The sequence below is a fragment of the Colias philodice genome, chromosome 15 (assembly GCF_061535455.1).
Source record: "Colias philodice isolate Cphi_HAF_F1 chromosome 15, ilColPhil1 Martin Lab GWU primary, whole genome shotgun sequence".
Taxonomy (NCBI): domain Eukaryota; kingdom Metazoa; phylum Arthropoda; class Insecta; order Lepidoptera; family Pieridae; genus Colias; species Colias philodice.
In genome coordinates, this window is record NC_143100.1 from 633,635 (window position 1) to 656,876 (window position 23,242).

Sequence of the window (23,242 nt, forward strand, 5' to 3'; positions counted from 1 at the left end):
CTATAGCCGCCTCAACTTACGGAAACGAGAGTAACCTGCGTTGTCTGTTAGTTATTGTATAGTCGAATTTAACGTTACATGGAAATTGGAATCTAAATATATGTATACCTACTTATATTAAATCTGTAGAGGTCAATTCTGCACATGAAATATATTTCCTAAATAACTATCACGAGGTGATTAGAGATCGACATCGACGTCAAAAATGTTTGTCCGTCTGTCTGTCTGTATAACCGTTATAGAAACAAAAACTACTCGACGGATTTAAACGAAACTTGGTACAATTATTTTTCATATTCGTGAGCAGAGCAGCAACTCCATTTTTAAGCTTTCGTCGCGTGTGCGTTCTTAATGCGTGTATCTTAATGGTTAAAGCTACACAGAAATCAAGTATGAAAGAAATGTTCTCCATATTATATAAAAAATATCTCCCGACATCATAAATGTCTATCTTTTATGGTTGAGCTTAGGAGTTCAAAGCTTTCTGATTATATTTGTCTACTAGCTGTCCCCGCGACTTCGTTCGCGTGGAATAGTGACTATGGGACCTATGACCATGGGCTCAGGGTGGGGCAACAATAAAAAATCATTTTTATTTTCATGCTCCCACTCCCGCGCCCACTCGCACTCCCACGCCATATGCCACGTTCAGTCCTAATCCCACGCCCACGCCCACTCCCCTTCACAATTAGTACCTACCAGATCAAAGCCAGGGTAAGCGCCCCACCCAGCCCCACCGTGGCTACGCCCATGCTGAATTACTACTTAACATACAATTATTGAGTAAATACGTACAACCATACTGTACTGTTGTACTACCATAAATAATTAAAAGAATTGTTATTAAAATTTCTTACTAAACTGAGCTAAAAAACTTACGTACCAAATTATTAAAGAAAATCAAGAAATGAAATGCCTAACCTATACCAAATAGTTACTACATATTATTGTAATTAAAAATTATGATTAGTATATAATATCGAAAATAAAAAAAGAAATGCCTAACTAATTCTACGTAAAATTTCTTTTAAATTATGTCATATTATTTTTTAGGAACCAGGGGGGGAGAGGAGCAAATTCTATTTCCTTCCTTTCTTAAACGGATGTTTTTAATAATCTATGGTGTAGCCAGTAGCCACTGATCAGCTTAATCGATACTCAGTTTTTATCAAATCCAGAAACAAATCCAAATTAGATCTTTCCTGTCTCACGCACGTAACTAAAGGCTGAAGAGAGAGAGAGCACGTAACTAAACCGTTGAGACGAAGAAAAGTGTATAGAAAAAGGAATAAATAATTTCATAAACTTCCCGACGATCTTTAAAAATAAATTATAACTTTCATTTTTTTCATTCCCACTTTTACCCCTATGTAGGTATAATAAGTGGATGAACCAATTTTGATACACTTTATCTAAGAACCAGCGTCGGAAAATATTCTGCCTAACAAAAAAAACCGCATCTAATTCGGTTTACCTGTTAGCCAGCTACGGTGCCATAGACAGACACACACACACACACAGAAATACATAGCGGTCAAACACATAACACCAGTCTTTTTGCGTCGGGGGTTAAAAATATAATACGACATAATTTAAAGGACATTTTATGAGGAAAATTTACCTATACACCAGGGTAGATAATTTTTGAAACAAAAAAAAATCGCAGTAGGATGAAACCCATTAGAAAAGGATATGATAAAAATGTAAGGAAAAATAAATTACGGTCAATCGGAGTTCGGGAAGTGCTAGGGGGGGAGCTTTTAAGAGAAAAAAATGGTTTCTCTCGATTTCTCGATAATAATAACACCTGCTAATTTTTTCTACATATTTTAATTGTACAGACATCACTTTTCCACAATTTTATTATATGTATTGATGATGATGATTGAGATTATAACACTCTTAGTCCGTTTTAACTTAATTTTTATTCACCCGCATCAGTGCCACCTAAAAAATCTTTATATATCGAAATTCGAGCAAAGTTAAGAAAATGAGAAATAAGAGTTCTCAAGGATCGTTAGAGATAAGAGGCTTACTATTGACCGAAAACAACATGTGTTATGCCGAACCTGAAACCGCTTCACAACGAGAATTGCGGCTCACAGCTGACCGCGAACGGCATATACTATCCTGTGAGACCGAAACCTTCACTGAGAGGGTATATATAACGTCTCACAGCTGATCGCAAATGGCATATTGTACTATCCCGTGAGACCGAAACCCTCACTGAGAGGGAATTACGTCTCACAGCTGATCACGATCGTCATATTTTATCTCGAGAATTCTGAAACTTTTACTCAATATGAAGACCGTTTGACAAATAATAGGGTGCACCATAATATTATTCGATCTCTCGAAGATGAACATGAGCATAAGCAATGACTAGAGTAGGGACGCGAATATTACCATTATTTGAGACAAGAACGATTAATAAGTTTGTTTAATGAAAGATTAAGAATTGAAACTATTGGTCTCTTTAAACGGACGAATAGCGAGAGGCCCGTCTTACTGCAGACAGATTTCGACACAGTCTTAATGACTTAGAGGTAAACATAGAAGATCAATCTACAAATTCGGTGGTGTGGTCCGACAAAATAATATAAAAGTGGGTTTGCTTATAACCTCACAATTGATTACAGATCATCTTCTGTATAGGCGATATTAACGTAGTATGTTCTTTTTGTAATGCTTTAAAGTGGAGTAAGGAGTCGGCTTTCGTTTGAAGATACGCCGGAACCTTTGAAATCACTACTTTTAAGTTTTAGAGGAACATGTGCAATCTAAACAGTTCTTAGACAATATTAGCTCTTATAGTATTGCGTTTTAAATGATCCTTTGGTGCTCAACAATTATCAGATGCTCCTTTCATTCTTACTTTTAAGATACAAGGTCAAGTTTATCATTTGATAGGATCCCTTTTGCCTGAAGGCCAACCTAAGTTTCTTTAAATATATTTTGTATTCGACTACGACGAATAATCGAATACAAGAAATCAATATTTCTCGAATTTAAAACTGAACTCATTTCACAATTTTAGAACATGTTAATTCATCAGGTTAATCCGTATATATGCGTTTTAAATCGACATTAGAAGCTTTTCCTCAAGATGGTGATATTAATATAAAATTGGTATAAATGCCGATAGACGGAAGTCTATCAGCACTCAGGAATTCCCTGAGCGTGTTATAACGCCCAGGCCACAGTATTACAATTTTTCCTACAGTAGGGCGACGAATGTATTTTCGCATAGCAACGGAGGGGAACTCGTGGGGGGTAAAGTGACGCGGGCCACGTACCACAAACATGTTTAGTTTGTGGTACCGAGCGCGAAAGAAAGTCATCGTGTTTTTAGTAAAGTTACTATCTAAACTAACGTAATTTATTACTTAGGTACATATTCTATAATGGCGCGCTCAAACTGTTAATCTACATTTAATTTAGATTATTATTTTAATTACTAAGAAATGTAGAATTTAAATCACATTCATTCATGTTTTCCTCAGATATTCGATGTCTATGATTTTCGATGATTTTAAGATTTTCTTATCAGAGTATTCAATTTTAATGTAGTTAAATTTTATAAGAGACAATTAAGAACATTCAAAAATAAAGTGTCACGTATTTTTTTTAAACGACGAATGACGAAAAACGACCGAATCGCGGACGAAGTCGCGGGCAACAGCTAGTAACAATTAAACCACATCGAATCAGACCCTGAAAAATGAAAGGGTTCTATTCCTGAGCATACTCAAGCGTAAGAGAAAAAAAAGACTCGATTAGTAAAGTATTTCGGTCGCTATCGTGTTAACAAGAAAAAGGATCCGCACATACAGACACACGGACGTCCAAGACAGAACTTTTTTAAACTGTTTTTTAACTAGTTTAAATAACAAAAATGACATCAAAAATATCATGAACGTTAAGAATAGTGTTTTTTCTTAATATGTGTGTGTATGTATTATCTTACAAGTGCAATGTATGATACATAAAGACATTTTAAGTTTGAAAAATCAGATGTTTTGCGCGAAGTGACAGTAGTACCCACCTCAACGCTTCGCTTATGAGGCGTGCAAAAGAGACGTACAAAAAATTGATGTAGTAGTAATGTTTTCAATAAAATTATTTCCCGAAAACCGGCTGGACCGATTTATAGTAAGTATGATATTTTTCATGTTGCATTTCCTTTGAATATGACATAAATACATGAAAATTATATTTTACACATGTACAATACTTGTAAAAAAGTGGGATCATTAATTTTCGATATACTTGAGTCCTATTTGTACATATTATATTATATTTTCTAACTAAAAATTTGTTTCTGACGCTTGGCACAGAGAAGCCATGTAATAATAGGAAATATTTAGTATTCAGGCCTTTATATTGTATTAACATTTTGAATGTGTATAAATCAGAATACTCTTTTAAGTATAATATAATCGAATCTAAATATAAATTACTTAAATGTGGTTTTGGACTTTCTTAAAAAGTCTGTTGTTGTTTTAACCTAATATTATTTTATTGATTGTTATTTTAGTTGTAAAACGAGAAATTGTAAATACGATCGAAATAAAAATATTTTGTTAGAAAAGTTCTCTTTATTGTTATACCTTTCTTTATAAGTTGCTGAGAAAATTAGTACCAAACGTTAGCTTACAAGCCATAACTTATGTATAAAGAAAAGTGAAACATATTTTGAAATGATCCTGTTCTAGATATAAGGTTCTATAACACTAAAACATTTCATTATGTCTTCACAATTTCTGCTTGTTTGAAAATGGCAGATGCAAAATTGAAGTTAAAAAAAAAAAGAAATATTTTTGAAAAACTTAATACGACGCGGTCTGTCGAGACTAGAACACATAATAATTTTTACAGCTGTTACTTATGAAGATCGGTTTAATAGATAATATCTCCGACTTTATTGATTTTAATTTTTTGCTCCAATTAAAAAACCAAACTCGCTCTCGTTTGCTACCTTAAACACGCATACATCTTTAACAAAAGTATATGTGTGTAAATATACGAAAAAACGTGGATAAACGGCACAGCTACATACGTTGTACGCACGACTGCGGACAACGGGAGCGAAAAAATCAACACATCGCACCACGAATACATAAAATGGGGCTAATTTACGTAGCTTTTCGTGAATCTTGTAGATTTTGGATGTGGTATTTTCAACTGACTTGATAAGGTCCTGAAGCAAATAAGCTCATAAAATGATTCGGTGCTTATGGGTAATGTGATTTAGCTATTTTTAAAATGGGCTCCGAATCCTGATGCCAATAATCAATGACCGACTGATCGTGAAATTATTAGTCCTTAAGTAGGTATATTAATCACAATTAAGTTTAAAATTTAAGTTGTTTTAGGTGCCTAGACGGGATAAGATTTAGGATGTTCATTGTTCTTTGTCTAGACTCCAGAGTTTTAGCGAAACCGCCATGCCATTGTGTTCATATTATTACTTACTTTGTACAATATTTTATGGTACATAGACGATATAATACGCAAAGAAAATTACCCACACAATAAAACAAAGCACATTCAATTTATAAGTAGTGCGTATTCCGTGGCAATAACGCACGTACGGTCAGCAGTGAGCAGACGGAGCTAGTGCTTCTTAGCACTGTGTAGCCGTGCGTCTCCACGAATAGGTACCTATTGTCTGCCCTCTGCGGGTAGGTATATCAGATTTTGTTATATTATAGTGTACAATATGTAGTACATATTGCAAAATTTTAGAGTAGGTAAGTACATATATAAATATACCTATAGAATATATTCTGTTTAGAATGGGTAAATATTATATAAATAAATGCATGAATTCTGTGGAAATTTAATAGGACTGTGCTTTAAATTGATGAAATAAATGATTTAACCCATTAAATTAGATGCTATTCTTAGTGTATTCCTGGAATATACACTGGAAGAGCATAATTTGGTGACAAGCTCGAAATATATAATCCACTAGTTAGGCTAGCTGTTGATTAATAATAATTAATAGTTATTATAGTACAGGCATTTCAAAATAATTTAACAAGCATTTTCCATTCAAACTGCTCAAATAACTTTTTTCTTTCATTTCATAGGCTAGGTATACTATATCTATATGATACTAGAGGTCCGCCCCGGCTTCGCCCGTGGTACATATTTCGCAATAAAAGGTAGCCTATGTCCTTTCTCGTGTATCAAAATATCTCCGTACCAAATTTCATGCAAATTGGTTCAGTAGTTTAGGCGTGATTGAGTAACAGAGTAACAGACAGACAGACAGAGTTACTTTCGCATTTATAATATTAGTATGGATTATTACTACTACTACATACATACTTATATTAGGTACATACACCGCGGTTGCATCAAAATTCCCGTTCATCATCGCAACAGAATAGCGATAAAAAGGTTTTGCAGTGTGACAGGCAGTGGGCAGGATCTCACGGTAATAAAGTATGCCGGCCGGTATCTGCAGAACGCTGATGGAAATATTTGCATTTTGCTAGGTGCAGTTTTTGGTATTTAGTGGGTTTATAGGTTGGAAATTGTTTTATTGATTTTTCATTTTAATTGAATTTAAGAAAATTCACATAATTTTAGTAGTAACCCTCTGAAAAAAAAAAATAACTTCAACATTGTTTTAAATCATGTTGATAAGTTTTAAATAGGGAGTTTACTTAATTATACGAAACAATTTTACATAATATTTTAAATCTGTGTAACTAACTTACAACTTTTTCTTTGATGGAGCACTGAGAATGCTCTATAATAATTACTTTTCCTGTTTCCAATTAATAATTATCTATTACTAGTTGCTCCGCGCGGTTTTACCCCCGAATCTCCACTCCTGTTGGTCGTAGCGTGATAATATATAGCCTATAACTTTCCTCGATAAATGGGCTATCTAACACCGAAAGAATTTTTCAAATCGGACCAGTAGTTCCCGAGATTAGCGCGTTCAAACAAACAAACTCTTCGGCTTTATAATATTAGTATAGTTAGATTAATTTAGAAACAGGAAAATTTAAGATAACGAGAAACAGATTTTATGCGCATGTAAGTAGTTGATGATCTACGATGGTTTATGGTTTGAAATACTTCTGTAAATACTTCTAATAATTTATATCGAAATCCTATATTCGTCATTTCAGGTAGGTAACAAAAACGAACACAAAAATCAAAAATATTGTAACCTAAATAAAACGTTCCAAAATACGTAAAACCATTTGAGTGATTTGAATAGAGCACTGACAAGCGCTAAGCATTCGATGTTCGGCAGCTGCGTGCGCTGATTCGTATTCATGAATGTAAAATGACAAATGACGTATTGAAATATCGGAATTCGCGCCAAAATATGTACAGTTAGTACTAGATTTTGTATTTCTTCATTATACGAGTTCGAAAATAGATACATTATATATTTTTGACCTCAACATTTGCAGCTAGATATTTTTGTAAAAATAAAAAGGTGATATGGTAAAATTTTTAAAACTTTTGTTTTCACTACATAGTTTTGCAGTCTGTTATTAAGCTTCCTGCGGCTGTCTGCCGAGATCGAGATCTTTAAAACTACGCGACAAATGTGATACAGTGTTTTTTAATAGATAGCTAGAGTGGTTCTCGAGATAAAAGTGTTAATTTGTTAGGATTTGCATACAGCAGCTGAAGCCGGGGTCAAAAAGCTAGTAATATTTAATTTAAAAATTCCTTGTGTACTGCGATCGTACCATAACTATATTTTAGAAAATGTTTAAAATAATTGAATTGACTTTTCGACAATAGATACAATAAAACCTCACTAGGGATGAAGTTTTAATTACATTGCCTCGGTTTTTGCTATCGTGTCTTGGGGAACCGAGATCTATTTTAAAATATAATACGCTTTTATTTTTGGAAAATTCCGCGAATGGCTCTAGGGAGAGAAAGCTAATTTCAATTTCATTTAGTTCTGGCGCGATTCCATACACTGGCCAAAGAGTAACTTGCACTATTATCCGCAGATGTGTTTTTTTATAAATTAGCATTAATAAGTTTTAGAAAAATGTGATAAGATAAAAATGTGAGTTAGTCGAAAGATTTGAGATACATATGTACCTATTGTAATTATAACAATATCTTTTAAGGTTTTGAAGTAGATAGAAGAAAGAAACGAACAGAGTAGATACTCAGTCCCCAGATATCGTTATAATTTGTGATACTAATAACTCTAATAAGTTACATAAGTTTTTGCAGTCATTTCGATGATGCCTTGAATTTTGATATTATAAATATTTATGTTAATTACTAATTAGGTATTATTTATATCCAGTCAAGTGTCATTTGAATTTACTTTTGAAGTGAAAACTTCTTTAGCGGCGTTGAGCACCTTTTCTGTAAAGGGTATAAAATCTTAAACTCGCGTCAGGACACGTGATCTGATCGAAAAAGCGTAAGACGGATACCATTCCAAAATATCAAACATGCTCAACGTTAATAATCAAGTTTTCACTTCTGCCGGCACTCCCGGAGTGCAACCCGTCTTTCTTTTATTTCATTGATCACCTTTAGTACCTAATAGCAATATATAACTATATACTTAAAAGTTGTCTCTATTCTAAATTCTAATATAATATAATTAGCAACATTAAACGTCGCATCTACGCCATTACTTGCCTAATCACTGGCCGCAAGTGCAAGAGAAACTCACGGCCTCGTTGGGGTTCCGTAGGCGGCAGATTACGCCGTGTCTGAGCCCCAATACGCAATTCCACTGCAAGAGGATTCCGCATTTTTATCGCTCCACTCTATGCCTTTACTGTTCAATTGGATCTAAATCGACTTGTAAGTATGATATTTGAAGAAGTTTAAAGAATAGACAATATTCGATCATGAGGCGGGATTCAAAGCCGCGTAGTTCGTATTGTTTCGTCTGGATGTATTCTATAAGTTTTTTCAAATATTATAATTGAAAAAAATGTTTAATTACATTTAGGTAATTATGTAATTTATGGAGTTATTGTGTGATTTGATTTGTAATGTGTAATGTAATAAGTAATACCTAACTAATAGGACGTTACGCACAATGAACATGGCCCGAGTAACTATGGCCCAGATTAGATACTAGGTAATGGTTAGAAATTTCTTACTATTTCAATAATATTATAATATTTTCTCCGGTAAAATGAATCGTAGATTATGACTTCTGAGGTCAAACCAATTACCTGAAACGATTACAACTAAAGTTAGCGCAGAGAAAGCGAGGATTACAAAAGGCAATTTATTAACAATCGTAACAACTCTTCTTTGTTACAAACGTAGGATTGAATAAAAAAATTGTTATGTTAAAGGTAAGTTTTTCTCATAATAATAGCTATAACAATATAATCTATATTTTATGTGGTAAAAAAGGTTTTGAACTTGGTGTGATTGTAGGGAATTTTCGGAAATATTGATCCGATGATGAAAATTCTTTCACTTCTTATTACTACTATCTATCTATGTATAAAGAATAGTATTACATATATGCAGTAAAAATCTAAGGATACGAGATGCTTTACTGGCATGCGTAAAAACAGATGAAAGTTTCTCCGAATAAATAATTTAATCATTTTTGAAGATAAAAATAATTTTAATCGTATATTAAATTAATTAAAACCGTAATTTTATTTAGTAAGTATTCGTAATAATCCTACATAAAAATCAGTTTTCCTTTTAATTAAAGTAATCCTTTCTAGATTAATCTTAATACTATTATAAAGGCGAAAGTTTGTATGGATGTATGGATGTATGGATGTATGGATGTATGGATGTATGGATGTATGGATGTATGGATGTTTGTTACTCTTTCACGTAAAAACTACTGAACCGATTACAATGAAATTTAGCACACATATAGAGGGTAACTTGGATTAACACATAGGATAGGTTTTATCCCGGAAATCCCCCGGGAACGGGAACTATGCGGGTTTTCCTTTAAAAACGCGGGCGAAGCCGCGGGCGGAAATCTAGTAAAATATAAATCCAAGATTAACGTTTAATCAACTTTTTGAGTCAAGTATAAATATTCCAACGTAATTTGAATATTCAACGTCTATTTTACGTGTATTTTGATTCGGTTTAATTGTACCTGATTTAGCCATTTGCCGATATATCTCGTTCCCCTGTATTATTTGCGTTTGACTTGATTATCCTCTGTTTACAGAAATTGTTAGGGACATTGTTCACTGGTAGGTGAATATTTCTTAATATTTGTATGGAAATATGCATGTAGATATGTTTTGAATTCGATATAATCGTAATTAGGTACTGTTTTATTGAAGTTAAAAGTCTGTTTAAACACCATAATCTCAAGTACAGCAATTATTGTCATTCGTACAGTGTTGTTTTTATTAGGTACACGCCGACCTTTGGTTATGTGGTGCCTTCCCCGGTGCCAGGTAACCCAAATTGTTTTTTGCTCTATTGCCACTCTACTACATATTATATAGCATATACAGGGTGTCCCACTGTTGGTATACTAAGCTCAAAGGAGGTCATAGTTTTGCATACGCTGAGTACGTAAAAAATAATTAAAAAATTCCAGATTCATTTTTTTTTCAAATAGATGAATTCTTAAAACTCTATGTGTACACCCATAACAAGCGAGCCGCCCAACTTTGCCACCAGCACGTGAGCTATCGTTTAAGATAATGTTTTCATAGATAAAATGCTCATATAAGAGAAGCGGTATATGCCGGCTGCGCGAAGCTAGAGAAGAAAACATGGATTTTCAGGAAAAATTTAACAAAAAATTTTGGACGTAATTTTTTTTTAAGTATTTTTTACGTGATCAGTGTATGCAAAACTATAAGTTCCTTCGCGCTTAGTATACCAATAGTGGGACACCCTGTATAAGAAAAAAAAAATATCTTTATTGTTCCAAAGATTATTTCTTGAAAACTCGCTGGCTCTGGATCCATTTCCCCTACCAGTAGCTATAATAATTCTTAACCAGAAATACTAAATTATGTTATAGAAAACGACCCCCTACGAACTAATAAATATGTAGTTAGATTAATAAGCTTTGTACCTTATGATTAGCAAGTGTAAAGGCTCCCTTAACCAGCTCGTTAGAAGTTGATTTCGGATACCACAATGTGACAACAACAGCAAAACTCTGATTACCTTCGCCTATGCGATGGAAGTTTAGAAGAAACCGCATTATTAGATATATAAGAAAATAATGTAACGCCATAATGAGTTCGCAGACCCCAAGTTGTGAATTCGTTTCCGAAGAATTGCTGTTTCATACAACTTTTGTGTATTAACTGCGTAAATTGCTTCGTCTGTATGAAAATTTGGTTGCGAAATGAGTGGGAATTGAATTGATGAAATATTTTGTTTTGGTGTTAAACTTAGGCAGTTTAACACTAGGCAGTTAAATTAAAGGGTAGTTAATTTATAAAATTTGCCTTTTGTTCATGCATAGAACATTTATCACATTTCGTTGTCAATTATATTGTCTTTATTTGTTATTGAATGAAGGTATGTGTTCCCCGACGAGTACAATATGGGGGTCTTCAAGCGTAGAGTGAACAGGTACCTTCTAGGGAAGCGCGTTCCATCTTAGACCACATCTCAGCTTAACATCAGGTGAGATTGTGGTCAAGCGCTTCCCTATTACCAATAAAAAAAAAAGGTTGTTTCAGCGAAAAAGGATCAGCCTTACAGTAAGTAAATTTAAATGTTCGGCCAAAGAGACTCGTGTTCTTCTCTGCTTAAGTTCTAAATGAATGTATAGTGATCGTTTAAAACGCTTCAAGTGCACGATTTAGGAATTCTCACTACAACCTAAAGATAAAAAAGTGCTTATTTTCAGCGCCGTTATAAAAGAGTATAGTTATAACTTATAAGTATAGGTCGAAGAGTTGAAAACGTGTAAAAATATTCTATTACCTCCATCTCTGAATAGTCCCAAGTATGTAATATAAACTGGAAAGTTTCAAGAGCTTGATACAGAGTGCAAATGCATTTCCAGAGACACGTCTCAAGTGGATATGCTAATGTGCCATCTTCTCCTTGAAATGCGATACCACATATGGGTTTGGAGCATGTTTGTGTGTTTGACCGCCATGTACATATAGATGGTGGGTCGATTAATTGATTTGTATTGTTCTACCCACAATCTGAATATATTTTAACTTCGACTAAAGAATGCTTAATAGTTGATACGACCAAAGTCTTTTAACCTCTTTGAATAAAGAAAGGAACGAATGCAATAAATATCAGTCTTTTTTATGTCAAAGCAAGCAAAGAGACAGGTGGGCTACCTGATGTTAAGTGGTCACCACCACATAAACACTTGTAACACTGGTAGTGTTGTCGTAGTTGCCGGCATTTTAAGTCTAAAATCGTTTCCACAACGAATTCAAACAAAAGGATACTTCATACATTCAAATACACAGAGACTGACATTAGGAAAGGGTAGAATTAAACTCGTATTTTTGCAAACACTACATTCACCAATCGTGAAAAACTAAATGACCACAAAGTTTAATTTACGGAATTAGTTAAAACAAATGATAGATCGGTTAGGTACCAAATGAAGAGAAATCACCGGTAAGTAACTAGATCGGGGAGCACACCGTGGATCCGCTCTATCCCCATTACCTAGTGGATAATGGAAGTTAAGATTGGAAAAGAATCGGATAAGATAAATACATTTTGTCATAATGTTCTTGGTGTAATTTGCTTTTAGAATTCGAGTTTCTAGTTGGTTTTACAGTGGATTATAATATTATACAGAATTTAATAATTATTTGTACACTATATACCTACGCTTGCGTTGGAATGTGATATTTTATAAAATTAATAAATAATTTCTCGTAAACTAGAGACAAAGAGCTTAGTGGCGTGCATTTTAAATTTATGTCCAGGCGTGGACAATCAACGGCTGATGATGAAAATAATCGTGTCGAATTATATTATTCACGCTTCAGCTGTCTAGCAAAATTATTAACAACGACAATGGTTTAGACTGGACGTTTTCACAGCCATAGCTATAGTTTATAAATATTTATTTTTAATGTTCCATGTTCTCTTGTTATTTTTTTAATTGTAGCCTGTAGGTATAGGTGTTTATCATGTTTACCTAACTACGTCTGAAAAGTACAAAATTCCAATATTCTAATTAACAAAACAAAAGCATAAACAATTTAAAATAACCATAAAGGTTAGACCAAAAATCAAACGGCAGAGCGAACCGTTTGAAGTGGACAGTAACAGTGGTCGGTAAAGTACGCTAAGCTGATGGCGATCCCATAAGAATAAACTTGTTAAAGGTCAGCGTACATCGGGATGGTCATGCTTTATTTAATTTGTATGAAGAAATACAATTATAATATTTTATTCTTACAGGAATGCATAACGGTTTGTCAAGGAGGTTAAGATGAAGGAAGGATAGCACAATGTAATTTTGTGTATTCGTTCATAAGTAAGTAAGTTCATAAAAGTTATTAAATTGGCAATAATAATGTCATTTTGGTATGGCTAAAGAATTTGTATTATAGAAAATAGAAAACATTTTACAACACAACAACTTATAATGTTGACCGAGACCAATTATTTACGGACAATTTAATCAATTTAATGAAGATAATTAAAAATGCAATCTAATAAATCACTTGAAGATACTTTGCAAATATATTTATCAAACTAGATTTCCGCCCGCGGCTTCGCCCGCGTTTTCAAAGGAAAACCCGCATAGTTCCTGTTGTCGTGGGATTTCCGGGATAAAACCTATCCTATGTGTTAATCCAAGTTACCCTCTATATGTGTGCTAAATTTCATTGTAATCGGTTGAGTAGTTTTTACGTGGAAGAGTAACAAACATCCATACATCCATACATCCATACAAACTTTCGCCTTTATAATAGTATTAAGAAAGATGTTGAAAATCTATCATGGCAACAAATAATTTACCTAAGCGTGTTAAATTAACATACTTAAGCCATGATTTTTTAATAAGACTATAGGTATCAATAACAAAAATATCGCATAGTTGAAAGAATCATGCTTTTATTTGATTAAATTATAAATACCGTGAATATCAACACGATGAAATTAAACTTATTTCATCAATTTATAATTTTTATTAGTTTATTTAAACAATGGCGCTTATGTGACAGAGATGTGGCGACCAATAATTATTGTTTTAATGTTGACGTTTATTTTTGTTTCCGGAGGTAAATCTTTATTGCAATTATTTTAATGAATAGAAACCATATTAATTGTCAGTATCTTTTACCTTATATGACATTTATTTAAAAAAAATAATGTTTTTTATGACACATAATTTTCGTTTTAGATGATTTAAAAACATACCAATTAAAACTACTTTGAATATTTTTATCAACCTACTTTATGTTTATAATTATGTGTTAAAACTATGAATTAAATAGTGCATATTTAATATTAATCGTTTCAGGGGTATTCAAGAGACAAGCTCAGGACACTATGTCGAGGTCGGGTGACAAGTACTACAAACACCACAAACATCATAAGCACCATAAACACGGTTGTGACTGTTGGTTGTATGTATTTTAATTCAGATTATTTACAGTATTTTACAGATTTTCTTATGTTTTCCTCCGGCGTAACGTCATTTTCAATATTATTGACATATTAAAAAAAGTGTTCTAAACTAAGTTTCGACTTTCGTAGTAAAGTAGTAGAAATGCAGTTTATTTTCTATAATAATATTTATCAATTATTCCTATATTGATGAATGACTAAACTTTTACGTGTATTTCAGGTTCTGAAAGTGGCAAATTCTAGGTGGACATTGAAAGAAGTATGTAGGTAAATTTATTGGTAATTTAAACATTTGGTACTTCAGAACAGCTGATCAGATATAATTGAACGAGTTTCCTTAAATCAAAAACATTTAATTAATCTTTTACTCTATCTTTATTCATGTCCATACTTTACTTTTTATGTAAACTAGAAATCAATAAAACCATATAACTTTGCTTTCAATGAGTTTTATTTCTAAAAATAATCAATTAGCTATAATATAGAAAGCTTTTCAATCAAGAATGATAATTTCCAGACGTCTGTCCCTTTTCTTTTTTCTTTCCGTGTAATTTATAATAACACGTATAAAAAAAAAAATTAAAAACCATAAATATAAGCTCTTTCCTTAAAGCTATTAAATCAATGCATACGCTGTCTAATAGACGCGCACCCTAACGGGGCTGGATAATGTTCGGCTACAGAGCGCATTGGCCCATGAAATTGGGCAGTGTCCGGCCGCTGCACACGATTCATAAATTCAGGAGACAGGCAATAATGTGCGGTATTGTGTGTCATATGTGTTCACTTTTTGAGTTTACAAATATGTAACAAATATGTGTGGCTGCGTTAAACATATTAAAATTAATGATTTTTTTTAGTGTAACTTCAATATTAATGTATGGAAATTGGAAGTATCTGGATTAGGGTTGAATCTTGCCAACTCATTAAAAAGATATCTAGAGACCATAGAAATCTAAATAACAAGACACATAGAAGTGCTATAATGTCATAATTCGTATGAAAACCGCTGTCGCCAAAATCAACACATTCAAACCGAAAGCTAAACAGTACACACAAGTAAACTATACCTTTCATTGGACAGCTTGATTTGAGTGAAAACTAACTTAACTATTAAATTAAGCTTTTGAATATGTATCCTAACGCACGAATTTACGGTTTATATTAGAATAACATCCCTAAGTATATGAGACTTTTTGCTCCAATACGAACAAACGTGATACTAAGAATGGTCGACTGTGTCCTGTGACTGTGTCATTCATTGTTATTTCGATTACTATGGTGACACTCGTAATACTTGTAAATATTCTATAATTTTAAGGAAAAACGGCATTATTTCTAAAAAAAAAATATATACCGATGAAATATTATTCCTTTATAAGTATAATTACAACTTGTGGAAGAATTTCCGCAATGGGAATTGTTGAAACACACCATGTATACACTCATACGTCTCCAGAGCAACTGAACAGTGACGAATGCACTGGTGATGTGAAAATCACCTGAGTGGCGACAAGGTCACGCACGCTTACGACTTCTAGTGTCTTGTTATTTAGAGTTCTATGCTAGAGACGTTCTCGTATTATTATGATATTAATTATGATCATTATCTCATACCAATTGACTGCAAATGCATGCAACTCACTCCCACCCACTATACTGGGCGTCAAATAACATTTTATTTCATATTAAGAGATAAAACGTAATTATTATTGACCAAATAGTTATTATATTTAGGTTATCTCACTCAAATATTTTCAGTTTGAGTCTCGATTTCATCTCTATATTATTAGTTCCTACACAATCGCTTCATTCACACTTGGAACAAAGCATCACGCTCAATACAAATAAAATGGAATCCATAAAAATTTTCAGCCTACGATAAAAATAATTTGGAAAAATCCCAGTTCATCTATAAAACGGGTTCTTATCGCGGTTGGCGGGGATTTTACGGCAATTGCCGCCGCAATCCTGCAAACTTACTTCGTTTGCATTTTTATTACTTTTTAATTTTATCGCTCCTGATATCGAGACGGGAACCGGGAAATCTTCCACCTGTATATTGTGAGATATAGTTTGATAATTATTGTAATAGTCTGTAGAGATTGGCAGTTGAGAACAGCTAAACAAGCTGTAGATAAACGTATCTACAGCTTACGTCAATCTCATACATTCGTAGTCTATTCTATTGAACGCTACGCTAACAGAAAGCCACTTGCATAGGGGGGCTGGTCCACACCATGTGTTGAAATGCGTAGGTATCATATTTACACAACATATGCGTATAATTTAGTGACATAAAATCATAATGTAATTTAAAATTTTATTATTTCGATAATAAGAAGCAAATAATTTGGAAAATCCAAAAGTGCACGCCTCATAATTTTTTTTAATAATTATTTATTAATTATTATTTTTGTTTATTTAATAACAATTAAACCACATCGAATCAGACCCTGAAAAATGAAAGGGTTCTATTCCTGAGCATACTCAAGCGTAAGAGAGAAAAAAAGACTCGATTAGTAAAGTATTTCGGTCGCTATCGTGTTAACAAGAAAAAGGATCCGCACATACAGACACACGGACGTCCAAGACAGAACTTTTTTTAACTGTTTTTTAACTAGTTTAAATAACAAAAATGACATCAAAAATATCATGAACGTTAAAAATAGTGTTTTTTCTTAATATGTGTGTGTATGTATTATCTTACAAGTGCAATGTATGATACATAAAGACATTTTAAGTTTGAAAAATCAGATGTTTTGCTCGAAGCGACAGTAGTACCCACCTCAACGCTTCGCTTATGAGGCGTGCAAAAGTCAGTCTGATTGAAAATGCAATGCAACTGCAAGTTGGTATTTTACCATCCTACAAATTCACCTGAATTTAATCGTGTAAGCTTGCAAAAAAGCCCTCATATAACCTTTAGCGCATGTAAGGTCCCCATGGGTTGGCTGTCGTAGATATTAGCATATGAATTCCGACTGTAATAAAGGAATAATATTCAAATAAAGTGAGTCCGGGTTATAAACGTGTAGCGGCGAATATTTATCCGTGTCGCGGTTAGATGAGAGGCCTGGGACCAATCGAGAACTGTTTGGAATATTTAATTTGTTAAACTATGACAAGGGCTTTATTTGTGTCAATGAATAATTGCAAGGAAACTAAAACTCTAGGATATAACTCTCAAGGCTCTAAATGATAAGTTAAAAAACACATGAGTCCATATAATGTAAACTCTAAAAAAGCAGTGGTACTGGTATCCTATCGTGGCCGTCATACCTTAAATATTGGTGACGAAGATTTGGCGACCACGTCCACAAATATGTCTGTAGGTTAAAAACCATGTGATAATATAAAAGAGGAGTAACTATATTCGTATGAAATGTCTAGTAAATTTTTTTTTTATCCATTTTACACAACATTTTTTCAAAGTAAATGACGATAGATTCGCAATTCCGAATCTAGTCGTCCACCAACACAGCAAACAGCTCAATCAAAGAGACAGTGTTAATTTAAAAATTAAAACTCGTTAGCCGACTAAAGGGATAGCAGGACAATTTGCATCAATCGGCGGCATTGAATTCGTAAAGCCGTGGATTAAAATGTGCCGGTAAATACTGGACTCAACGGTTCATTTAACCCTATCGATGGTAAGCGAGTAACGAATTCATTTTTGTTACTGTTAACGATAACCGCTTTTAAATACGCCACGCTTTTTGCTGCTTTGTGATTGGAGATGCTATTTTTGATAGGTTTATTTATTTACCTTTTTTGGATGAAAATCAATGAAGTTGGTTTTTCGATCGTGAATTTACAATATTTTGTGTTATATTTTTGTATTAGTGTTTGTTATAATTAGAATAAATAAAATATTTAATCGCATATTGCTTTTCTTGTTTAATGAATGGCAATTGGTAACCATACAATCGATAAATTGTGAACAAATGTTCACATTGTTATGGATAAATACAAACTGAGACCAATTTGTAAACAATACACGAAAACGAGTAAATTTCATGCTGATGTTATAATTAGTCAACCTTACAGTAATGAAGAATGTTAGTTAGTTCTAGATAGTTTCTACATGTGACTTTGTTCAGAAAAAATAAAAATAAAATTATGTTCCTATTTCTACAGATCTACAATTTCAGGAACTTTTTGATGCTTTGATGCAAAAAGTTTTTCTACTAATGTAAATATGAAAATCGGAGAATACCTACACATGACAAGAGGACATAATATTGTCCCTAAAATCGGTGAAAAATATGTTACCTTTGTATTTAACAATTGCATATAAATAAAAAAATAAAAATAAATAAAATATCCTTTATTGAATTATTATGTACATTAATGGACGACTAAGATCCGTTAGGCAAAAATAAAAATACAAGAGTTACATTACATTACACAGTTATTGAAATAACACAAAAAAGTATCAATTTAGAAGTTATTTAAATATTAACGCAGAAGCCGGGCATAAAATGCCAAGATGCTGCTACCAAAATTCGTTAAAGCATTTATAATCGAGTTACTAGAAGTAAAAAGAATATTCCTAAATCTAGCAACGCGATGCCTGATCAATGCATCGAGAACCGGCACGCGGGCTTCCGCGAACATGCTAGACGCGCTACACCAACGCGGTAGTTTGAATAAAATTCGGAACGAATCATTGTATTGTACCCTAAAAATTCGATAATTTTCTTTTTTATACCTTGTCCACAGTTGTGGAGTATATAGAGCGGTGCATATACATTGTACAGCATTATTTATAGGTTCGATACATTTTACTAAACTTCACACAAATATACAGATTCAAGATTTTTTATTTACATAATATGTTTTTAATTCATTAGCATTTGAATAGTGTATCTACTATAAAAGGTGCTAGAAGTAATATTGTAGTAGGAAGTATTTCAAAATGTGGCAGCGACTACTGTTCGTCATGTTGGGCTTGAGTTTCGCTCTTGGCGAAGTTGGTAAAATCACTTTTTATGACTAATTATTTTTACTGTAAGTAATGTATTTCTTGAATTCTTATAGACGCTTGAAAAGCAAAAGATAACAAATAAATTAAACTTTATTTATATTAACATTCCACGAGCTTTCTGATGTGCACATAATACATACACATACATAGTACAAATATATTTCACTTACTTTCTTCTACTATCATTTAAATTTCTTATTTCGAAGAAAATTGTAAATCCTTAATGTTTATAGCAAAGAAACACACAATTCAATTTCCTTAATGTTTCTTATTTATTTTGTTTATTACCTACTAACTACGCGTGTAAAATTACTGCTAATAATTTATTGTAATAGATTTTTTCCCTGTTTACCCATTCGCAAATTTGAATTATACTCTCTCACTTATAGGTACCTGCATAATAAAATAGTAGTAAATAGTGTCCTATGTAATGATTAAATAAAGAAATTCCTAATTATTGCAGAAAGGATAAAACGTCAGGCGGGAAACGGTCATATCGGTCAGGGAGACAATGAATATGAATACCACCATGAAACCACCGACCATCACGGTCATTATGACCATCACGGTCACCATGAACACAATAACCACGACCATCATAATGATACCGATCATGAACATGGCCACCATCACGATTGCTGCTTGAGATGTGCGTCTTCTATGGATAGCAGGTTTGGTTTTGTTATTATTATATTTATTTTAACTAGCTACTTGCCCCGGCTTCACTCGGCTTGACATTCGTATGGTTTCATGCTTTCTGAACTTCAATAATTCAGACTTCAAGAAGCTATTCTATGAATTTTTACAACATGCCTACAACCAATAAAATTATATTATACTTACAATAAGCAATCTATAATAATATTATAAAGAGGAAAAGTTTGTATGTATGTAAGTATGTATGTATGTATGGTTTTCACGCATAAACTACTGGACCGATTTTGTTGAAATTTGGCACAGATAATCTTAAGACCCTGAGAAAGAACATCGGCTACCTTTTATTGCGAAATATGTACCACGGGCGAAGCCGGGGCGGACCGCTAGTCACATATAATATGTCACATAAAATAGCATTGACTACTTACGGGCAGACTGAAAATCAGCGCTGTTCAGGTGTTAAAGCCCGACAGCATGGCTGAGTCTGACCCGATTGCCATGTAAATTCTCTATTTTTTTTTAGTAATGTAAGTATTTGTTAAGTTTAATAATATTTTTATTGTTTTGTTTCAGGGAGCGTGAAATTTTGAGAACTGAGCTATGCGTAAATTATCATGACTTCTAGGTAAATATGTAAATTTTAATTCGCACTTTTTGAATGAATAAATACACTTTATGAAGAGTTATTGTATAAATCATAGTTGTAGAATAAAATAGTTATTTTATCTGTGATAATTATACATTATTTTAATTTTTACACGAATATAGTAATTTCCAATAACTCTGCGAACTTTTATATTACTTTTATGGTCATGACGAATTTATATTTATTTTTTAAGTTTTTTTGTTTTTCAGATCTGATGGATGTTGACCGAATAATCTTCTTGAAAATGAACACATAAACCAATATATAATAGTTGCAATTTTAACTGTATTTTTATTTACGTACATTATTTAATAAGTGTCGTATTTCCTCACATTATTCATCATCATTATTGAAGAAGAATAATTATTATACAGGGCGTCCCACTATCGGTATACCTACTAAGCGCAAAGGGACTTGTAGTTTAGCATACGCTGATCACCAAAAAAAATAATTACTTCAAAAATTTTGAGCTTAGTATACCGACAGTGGGCATACTGTATACATTATACATAAATATTTCTTTCAAAATTTAGCTCAATTCCGTTGCTATATTTAACTCAATAATAAACTACAACTTCAATTTTACTTTGATTTATTCGCAACATTGACAAAGAGGTATTTCCACATGTTATATACAGTAAATAATGTAAAAGTGTATGCAGGTATGTAGTTAGTTGAAGTGCAACCAACATCAGAGTGCACCGTAATTGGCTAGAAACTCACGGGCTTTGAAATCGGAATAGCATTACTATCATTTTAGAAGTGCCTGTATATTGGAGGAATTTATAGGGGAACAAACTTTGGTATTTATGTTCGGATAATTTTTAAAAACTTGTGTGAAATTAATAGGTAATTAAGATTTTAAGCTTGATAGATCTTTATTCTGCTAGGTCTTCGGGAAAGAGATAATACAAAATACCTTCTTTCATATTAGGTTTTAAAAGTAATTAGTGTTAAATAAAACCATAAAAACATAATATGCCTTTTCTACCTGTTCTAATGTGCTTAATTTTATAATATTCCGACAATCATTACTTTGATTGTCAGATCTAGGTAGGTAAGAAATTCTTACAAAATGTAAAAGACTCACTAATGAATGTAGAAATTTTTCGAATAGATAGAGCAATATAGAGCGCTTAGTCATTATGATTTAGTTGGTACGTAAAATTGTTATTGTTATTTTAAACTACATGAAGAGTACGATTTTTTCAGGGTACCTATAAATAAATAAATAAATAAATAAATAAATATTATAGGACATTATTACACAAATCGACCTAGTCCCACAGTAAGCTCAATTAAGGCTTGTGTTGTGGGTACTAGGCGACGATAAATATAATATTATAAATACATATATAGATAATAACACCCAGACCCAAGAACAAATAATTGAGTTCATCACACAAATATTTGCCCTGACCGGGGATCGAACCCGGGACCGTCGGCTCAGTAGGCAGTTACTTTACCACTGCGCCAACCGCGTCGTCAAACCTATAATTGGATTATATTTAAAGTCAAATGGTACATTTTATACTGGAAAAGAAAAACATGTCTTTTCATTCCAGAGCATTATTATTTCGAATTTATTCACTCAGCACAAATAAAAGAAAATTACTTAGGGTACATAAATGATAAACATTAAATTAACCCGCGTAAATCATCTGTAAATTCACTGTAATAAAATTTAATACAACACATTGCATCGCGTACAAAAAGCGCTTTGCGAAAATGTTATTCCTTTAAGATAAACGTACACACATTACGACAAAAATACAACGTTCAAAAGCCGATATAAAATTAAGTCAACAAGTTTCAAGCAAAAATTATTCATAGACTACGTTCTTGGGAGGTGTGAAATGTCTATTAGAGAGGGATGCATCTATTTGCGTGAGCGAGATAGCTGAGGATAAGTAGCTCATGAATTGTAGATGTAATTTGCTGGCATATATGAAAGGGCGCAATTGTTTCTCTCGATTTCGGTGATACATTCGTATTGTTATGGCGCACACTATAGCCGCTATCACGTAATGATAGAAGCCGAAAATTTTAAGTAAACGCTGTACATTACTATCTACATATTGGGTTAACGTTATACTATCTTACAAAGTCCGCAATGTACGTGATATAGTTTTCAAAGAGTAATGTAACGAAGTATTTGGAATACAAGCGGCGTTTAAAAAGTCTCTAGTTACACATTAGATTGTATCTGAATACCATTGGCTTTGATGGTCAATAAATGTACGGAAATGATCTTCCTGCAGGGGTGTATTTATTGTTATTTTTAGATTGAATAAAACATAATATATCTCACTTTAAGGTGTAGGTAAGTAAGCCTTGGTAGGCTTTAAGAACCTGTTATAATGCAAGCACTTAAATTCTTAGACACTAGATAATTATTT